Below are 7,309 nucleotides of genomic sequence, written 5' to 3'. Positions count from 1 at the left end.
GCGCCCGCGCTCGGGCACCCGCCCGCCGGCCCGCGCGGGGCCCGACGTCATCTACTCGTTAGCATTCAGAGCCTTCCTTGCAGCATGTGGCCTGCCTTTATTAATATGTATGAATTACTATTTCTCCCCTCTCTAACATTGGACTTTCTGCTTCTCTCATGAATATTCAGAGTCCAAGATGAGTGCGTGCAGTAACTCCCAATACGGATACCTCACCGTGCCTGACATTAGATTCTCCATAAAAACCTAGGAAGGTGGCTGAGCGGATGGGCAGGCAAACATACTAGAAGACTCCCCTGGACTTTTTGGGCTCCTCATTCCACTATATTGGGACCGAGGTGGGCAAGCCGAGGGGTGCCTGCCTGCCCAGACCCGTTTCAGACCTCGAGCCAAAAGCGACTAATGCATTTACCACCCCAGGATGCAGGATGAGAGCTGGATCCAGGCGGACAAAGCTGAGTGAGGTTTCTGGCACAGGAGGTCTTGAGGTAATAGAGGACAATGCACCAGAGCACATAAGGAAGGACCCTGGGGTCTTATGAAAATGTATTCATTCATTTATCTTGTGTGCTATGCATAAGTCTGTGCTTACAGATGTTGTCATTACAAAGTCTAATAATTCACGAGAGCAGGTAACTAAAAGAGCAAGAACTTCAAGTATCCATGAAAGGTACCTGAAGAGCATGTCTGCTTGGAGAACCCAAGTGCTTTCATCAAGTTAGAGAAGAAGTCAGACAACCTGGTGGAAGTGTGATGGTGGAGCAAGCACCTCTGGGTGACTCTGAGAGCTTCAGTCGAAAACGGCAGGGAGCCCCTTTTGGCTCATTTATGCATTCACTCCACAGACACTTCAATCATGACACTGAGGTGGAGCAAGGGAATGAGGTCCCCTTGAGATGAGAGGAAGACTTGGTCATTTTCAGGTGACACTTCAGGTGTCATTAACCAGAGGATTTCTTCCCTAAAGAGGGGAAGAAAAGGAAATGGTTAAAAGGTCCCTGAGTTGACTTTCTTGGGAAGACACCAATTCTGTGACTTGGCCAAATTAACCTCCTTGTGCCTCATTTTTTCTTCTGTAAAATGAGGGTAAATTATAGCACCCACCTCAGGGGCCTATTGTAGGATTAAAGGAGTGAATATATGTAAAGTACTTCCAGATACAATTGAAGGCACTAGTCTTGGCTATTATCTTCTCTAGGACAAGCTTGGGGACACGGTACTAGAGGCCACCTTCTGTCCTGATCTTCAAAGCATGGGACTCATAGGCTTGAGAGAGGTTTTCAAAGAAGCACAACAAAGTGCTAAAGAGCATGAGCTCTGCAGAAAATGCATGTTCAGTTTATTAGCCGGTGCCTTGCACAGGTTACTTAGCCTCTCTGAACCTGCTTCCTCATCAGTAAGTGAGGATTCCAATATCTACTAAGGGTTGTTGTGCAAATTAAATAAAATAATGCATGCAGAATACTTTAGCATAGTGCCTGGCATATAATAAGTATTCAGTAAGTAAATTCTGTTGTTTTTCTTATTTTTGTGAAGATTTGAAGGAACCAGAAATTGATGACTGGTATTTTAGGTATCTGGGATGAGAATGCCCTGAACATGAGCAAAGTTATTTTTCCAGTAAGTATTTCTTTCACTTAATTATGTTATAACATAAAAATTTACTGATTTAACCATTAAAAAAACACGTTTTTAATGTTTTGTTTATTTTTGAGACACAGAATGAGCAGGGGAGGGGAGAGAGAGAGAGACACAAAATCAGAAGCAGGCTCCAGGCTCCAAGCTGTTGGCACACAGCCCGACATGAGCCAAAGTTAGATGCTTAATCACGACCTGAGCCAAAGTTAGATGCTTAATCAACTGAGCTGTGTGATTTAACCATTTAAAATTTTTAAGTTAATTTATTTGGAGAGAGAAAGAGGGGGAGGGCAGAGAGGGAGAGGGAGAGAGAATCCCAAGGAGGCTCTACACTGTCAGTGCAGAGCCCAATATGGGGCTCCATCTCACAAACCCATGAAATCACGAGCTGAGCCAAAATCAAGAGTTCCACATTCAACTAGCTGAGCCACCCAGACACCCCTTTAACCATTGTTAAATGCACAATCCAGAAGCATTAAGTATATTCACTTTATTATTGCAACCATCACTGCTGTCTACCTGCACAACTTTTTCGTCCCAAATAGAAACTCTTTAGTAATTAAACAATAAATCTCCATTCCTTCTTCCCTGTAACCACCACTCTACTCTCTGTCTCTATGAATTTAACTATTCTAAGTGTCTCATATAAGTGGAATGATACAGTATTTGTCATTTTATGTCTGGGCAATTCCACTTCGTGTATGCTTTCAAGGTTGTGATAGCATGGATCAGAATTTCATTCTTTTTAAGTAGTGATGATATTCTCTTGTGTGGCTAGATCACATCCTGTTTACCCATTTGTCTGTAGACGGACATTTGGGTTATTTCCAACTTTTGGCTATATGAAAAATGCTGCTATAAATATAGGTATACACATTACAGGCAATATTTTTTTTATTGCATTCCATGACCTATGCAAGGAGCTGAGAAGGTAAAAATAAAGGCATACCTTCTAGAGGTTTGGAGTTTAGTACGGTGATTTCCGAACTCTGCCAGTTGGAACTCGTAAAGGGTTGAATAGTGTGTTCTCCCCCTTATCCCAAATGTATACCTACCCAGAACCTCAGAATATGACCTTTTTTGGAAACAGGGTCTTTGCAGATGAAATTAGTTAAGATGACATCATAGTGGACTAGGGTGGCCCCAAATCCCATGACTGATGAAGTCCTAAGAAGAAGAGAGGACCCTCAGAGACACAAGGGAGGACTATGAGAGGGACTGTGTGATGATGGAGGCAGAGCCTAGAGCAATGCAGTAGAGGCCAGGGTGGGGGGCGGGGTGGGGCACCAAAGATTGCCAGGATCCACCCAAGCTAGAAAGCGACAAGGAAGGGTCCTTCCCCAGAGCCTTGAGGGGGAGCAAGGCTATGCTGACAGCTTGATTTTGAACATCCAGACTCCAGGACTTAGACACTCTAAGTTGTTCTTGTTCGAAGCCACCCACTTAGTGGCCATTTGTCATGGCAATCCTAGGAAACAAATACAGGTTTTAGTAGTAGAAGTGGGGGTGCTGCCGAAACAAATACTCTAAAACGTTGAAGTGGCTTTGGAATTGGGTAATGGATAGAGTTTGAGAGAATTCTGAGGCACCAGACAGAAAATCCTGGACTGCCCTGAAAAGACTGTGGGTCAAAATATGGATCAAATGTGGGGCGCCTGGGTGCCTCAGTTAGATGGGCATCTGACTTCAGGTCAGGTCATGATCTCGAGACTCTGTGGGTTCGAGTCTGGTGTCGGGCTCTGTGCTGACAGCTCAGAGCCTGGAACCTGCTTCAGATTCTGTCTCCCTTGATCTCTGCCCCTCCCACTCACACTTTCTCCCTTTCTCTCTCTCTCTCTCAAAAGTAAATAAACATTTTTTTAAAAATTTAATGGGGCTCCTGGGTGGCTCAGATGGTTAAGAGTCCAACTTTAGCTCAGGTCATGACCTCGTAGTTCACAAGTTTGAGTCCCGAATCAGGCTCTGTGCTGACAGCTCAGAGCCTGGAGCTTGCTTCCAATTCTTTGTCTCCCTCTCTCCCTGCCCCTCCCCTGTTCACACTCTATCTCTCTCAGTCTCTCAAAAATAAATAAATGGAAGAATAAAATTTAAAAAAAAGAGAGAGAGAGAAAGCTATCATTGCCGAGAACACATATATCATCATAAACAGAAAGATGCTAGAAATATGGATGGTGACGTGCTTCTGGCAAGATCTCAGATGAAAATGAAAAACGTGCTGTTAGAAAATAGACAAATGATGATCTGGTTATAAAGTGGCAGAGAACCTGACTGAACTGTGTTTCTGCCGTCAGATGGTGAGGAGGACTTGTGAGCAGTGAACTTAGACATTTAGTGGAGAAGGTTTTCTTTCTTTTTTTTTTCCTAACATTTATTCATTATTGAGAGAGAGAGAGAGAGAGAGAGAGAGAGAGAGAGTGGAGTGAGGAGGAGCAGAGAGAGAGAGGGAGACACAGAATCCAAAGCAGGCTCCAGGCTTAAGCTGTCAGCACAGAGCCCAACGTGGGGCTCGAACCCATGGGTGGTGAGATCATGACCTGAGCCCAAGTTGGGTGCTTAACCAACTGAACCACACAGGCACCCCAGTGCAGATTTTTAAAGGGTGGAAAAAGTGGCCTGGTGTCCCCTTGGTGCTTGACCAAGTACAATGAGGAAGTATGGCCTGGACCCCCTGGACGTCAAAGTTTTCTGCGAAATGTATCCCAGCAGACGCACTGCCAACCCAGGGCCAAAAGGATCAGAGATGGGATGAAATGGAGGAAGACTGTTGGATTTCTGAAATCCACAGTCAGGAAACAGGCACTCGCTGCAAGCACCTGGTATCCTCCAAGAAAAAGGAAGAACAACTCTGGACCTGGAGGAGGATGGAACTCTGAGCCACAGAGGATTCTTCTCAGGCCTCGACACGTGGTGGAATTTGTCCTACTGGGTTTCAAGCTCGCTTTAAATCAGTGGTCTTTTTTTCTCCTTTCATTTTCTCCCTTTTAAGCTGGAAAAGTATATCCTATGTCTGTCCTACCCACAAGCAGGGGAGGAGCAGAGAAAGGGAGACAGAGGATCCTAAGTGGGCCGTGCACTGGCAGTAGATGCAGGGTTCGAACTCTCAAACCATGGATACTTAACCACTTAACCACCGAGCCACCCAGGCACCCCTACCCTTGTTTGGTAGAAGCTGGCCAGTTCCACAGGTCCACAGAAGGAGGGGACATTTGCCTCAGTCTCACTCACACCTGACTTAGATGATAACATTTGGAACTTTCTGAGTTGATGCCATTTTGATGAGATTTAATGTTGGAATGGGTTAAGACTTGGGGATGTTGGGGGGCACCTGGGTGGCTCAGTCAGTTAAGCGTCTGACTCTAGATTTCACCAACAGCATGGAGCCTGCTTGGGATTCTCTCTCCTTCTCCCTCTGTCCCTCCGGCTCATGCATGCTCTTTCTCTCTCTCTCAAAATAAATATATAAACTTAAAAAAAATGACTTGAGGATGTTGGGATGGAATGAATGCATTTCACACAAGACGGCCAGAAGGCAGACTGTAGGGGGTTGGAAAGTGTCCTCCCAAAACTCATGTCCACCATGCATTAGTCCATTCGGGCTGCTATAACCAATCACCACAGTCTGGGTGGCTGATGGATGACAGCAATTTATGTTTAGTGGTTATGGAGGCTGGAAGTTGAGGGTCATGGTGCTAGTGTGGTAGGGTTCTGGTGATGGTTCTCTTCCAGGTTGCAGAGGGTCACTTTCTCACAAAGTGCAGGTGGCTGGGGATCATCCCTGGGCTGCTTTTATAAAGGCACTGATTCCATTCATGAGGGCTTCACTTCATTTGTGGGGTTTCCCAAAGACCCCACCTCCTGATACCATCATTTTGGGCATTACGTTTCCAACCTATGAATTTTAAGAGGACACAAACATTCAGACCACAGCAACCCCAGACTTTAGAATGTTGATGTTATTTGGGAATAAGGTTGTTGTTGTTATTGTTTTAGATGTAATTATGGTGAGGTCACACTGGACTAGGGTGGGCCTGAAATCCAGTGACTTGGTGTCATTGTTTTTTTTTTTTTAATGTCTTTTATTTATTTTTGAGAGACACAGAGAGTCAGTGTGAGCAGGGGAGGGTCAGAGAGAGAGGGAGACACAGAATCTGAAGCAGGCTCCAGGCTCTGAGCTAGCTGTCAGCACAGAGCCTGACGCGGGGCTCGAACCCACGAACCGTGAGATCATGACCTGAGCCAAAGCCAAATGCTTAACCGACTGAGCCACCCAGGTGCCCCTTATTTATTTATTATTGAGACAGAGAGAAATAGAGCATGAGTGGGGGAAGGTCAGAGAGAGGTAGACACAGAATCCAAAGCAGAGTCCAGGCTCCGAGCTGTCAGCACAGAACTCGATATGGGGCTCAAATCCATGAACTGTGAAATCATGACCTGAGCTGAAGTCAGACGCTTAGCCAATTGAGCTACCCCGGGGCCCCTAAAGTGTTTTTTTTTTTTTTTAACATCTATTGATTTTACATTTTTCCTTATTTTTTTAAGTTTATTTATTCTGGAGGGGAGGGGAAGAGAGGGAGAGAGAATCTCAAGCAGGCTCTGCACTGTCAGAACAGAGGCTGATGCAGGGTTTGAACTCATGAACCCCGAGATCATGACCTTAGCTGAAATCAAGAGTCAGACCTTTACCGACTGAGCTATGCAGGTGCCCCAGGATATAAAATGTTTTCAACAAAGGTCTCTGGCTTCTATGCAGGGATTTTGCGTAACAGGGGTCACCTCACGCAGAACAGGTTTCTGGGTGATTGCTGGGGGAGGCTGTCCTGTGGGGTGCAGGATGGTTAGCAGCATCCCTGGCCACTAGATGCCAGTAGCATCCCCCCAGTTGTAACAACCAAAACTGTCTCTGAACTTCAAGTGACCTTTGGAAGGGAAAATAATCACAAAATCACCCCAGCTGAGGACCACTACCTTAGACATGGGTCTTTAAGGGGTTAGTGGGCGTTCTGCCAGGATGGACTGCATTTCCTACCGAGAAAACTAGGAGAGCCAAAGCTTGGGTCTATGAAAAGGCACACATGTGCCTTTAAAAAAAAAAACGGAGACTGGAAATACTGGGCATACAATACTCCTGGAATCACACTAATACCATCCTAGGGGCTTATTTTAGTTCCAGAACTGAACTTATTTTAGTTCCTAATTTCCTTGATATAGCCAAAGAATCTTGGAATATATACAGCATTTGAAGGTCATCTAGTCTAACCTCCCACCTGATTCAGAAACCAATATCCCTCCTAATGATGTTAGTTAGACACCTCTAGTGATGAGAAACCTGACCTTGCAGGGCTGCCCTTCCTTCTTCTTTTTTTTAATGGCTTTCAAGGCTGGAAATGGCTTGTTATTGTTTGAAATTCAGTGTTAGCATGATATGTATTATGCTCGTTCTATTTGATTTTCCTTAAAACGATCCTTCTTGAAGAAGCCAGTTTTCCATGGCATTCTGGAAATGAGCTGCTGAATCTTTATTGAAAAGCTACGTCAATCATAACCCAGCAAAATAAAGACAAGCTCATAGCTGCGAACATTTTAAGGATGCTTGGTTTTTCTATCACTGGTGGCTCCCAAACACTAACATTCAATTCCAGCCCATATTCATCTCCGTCCTCAATCTCCAGGG

Source organism: Suricata suricatta, chromosome 11 (genome assembly GCF_006229205.1).
Source record: "Suricata suricatta isolate VVHF042 chromosome 11, meerkat_22Aug2017_6uvM2_HiC, whole genome shotgun sequence".
Classification (NCBI taxonomy): domain Eukaryota; kingdom Metazoa; phylum Chordata; class Mammalia; order Carnivora; family Herpestidae; genus Suricata; species Suricata suricatta.
The sequence above is the reverse complement of the archived record's forward strand: the minus strand, read 5'-3'. Positions refer to the sequence as shown.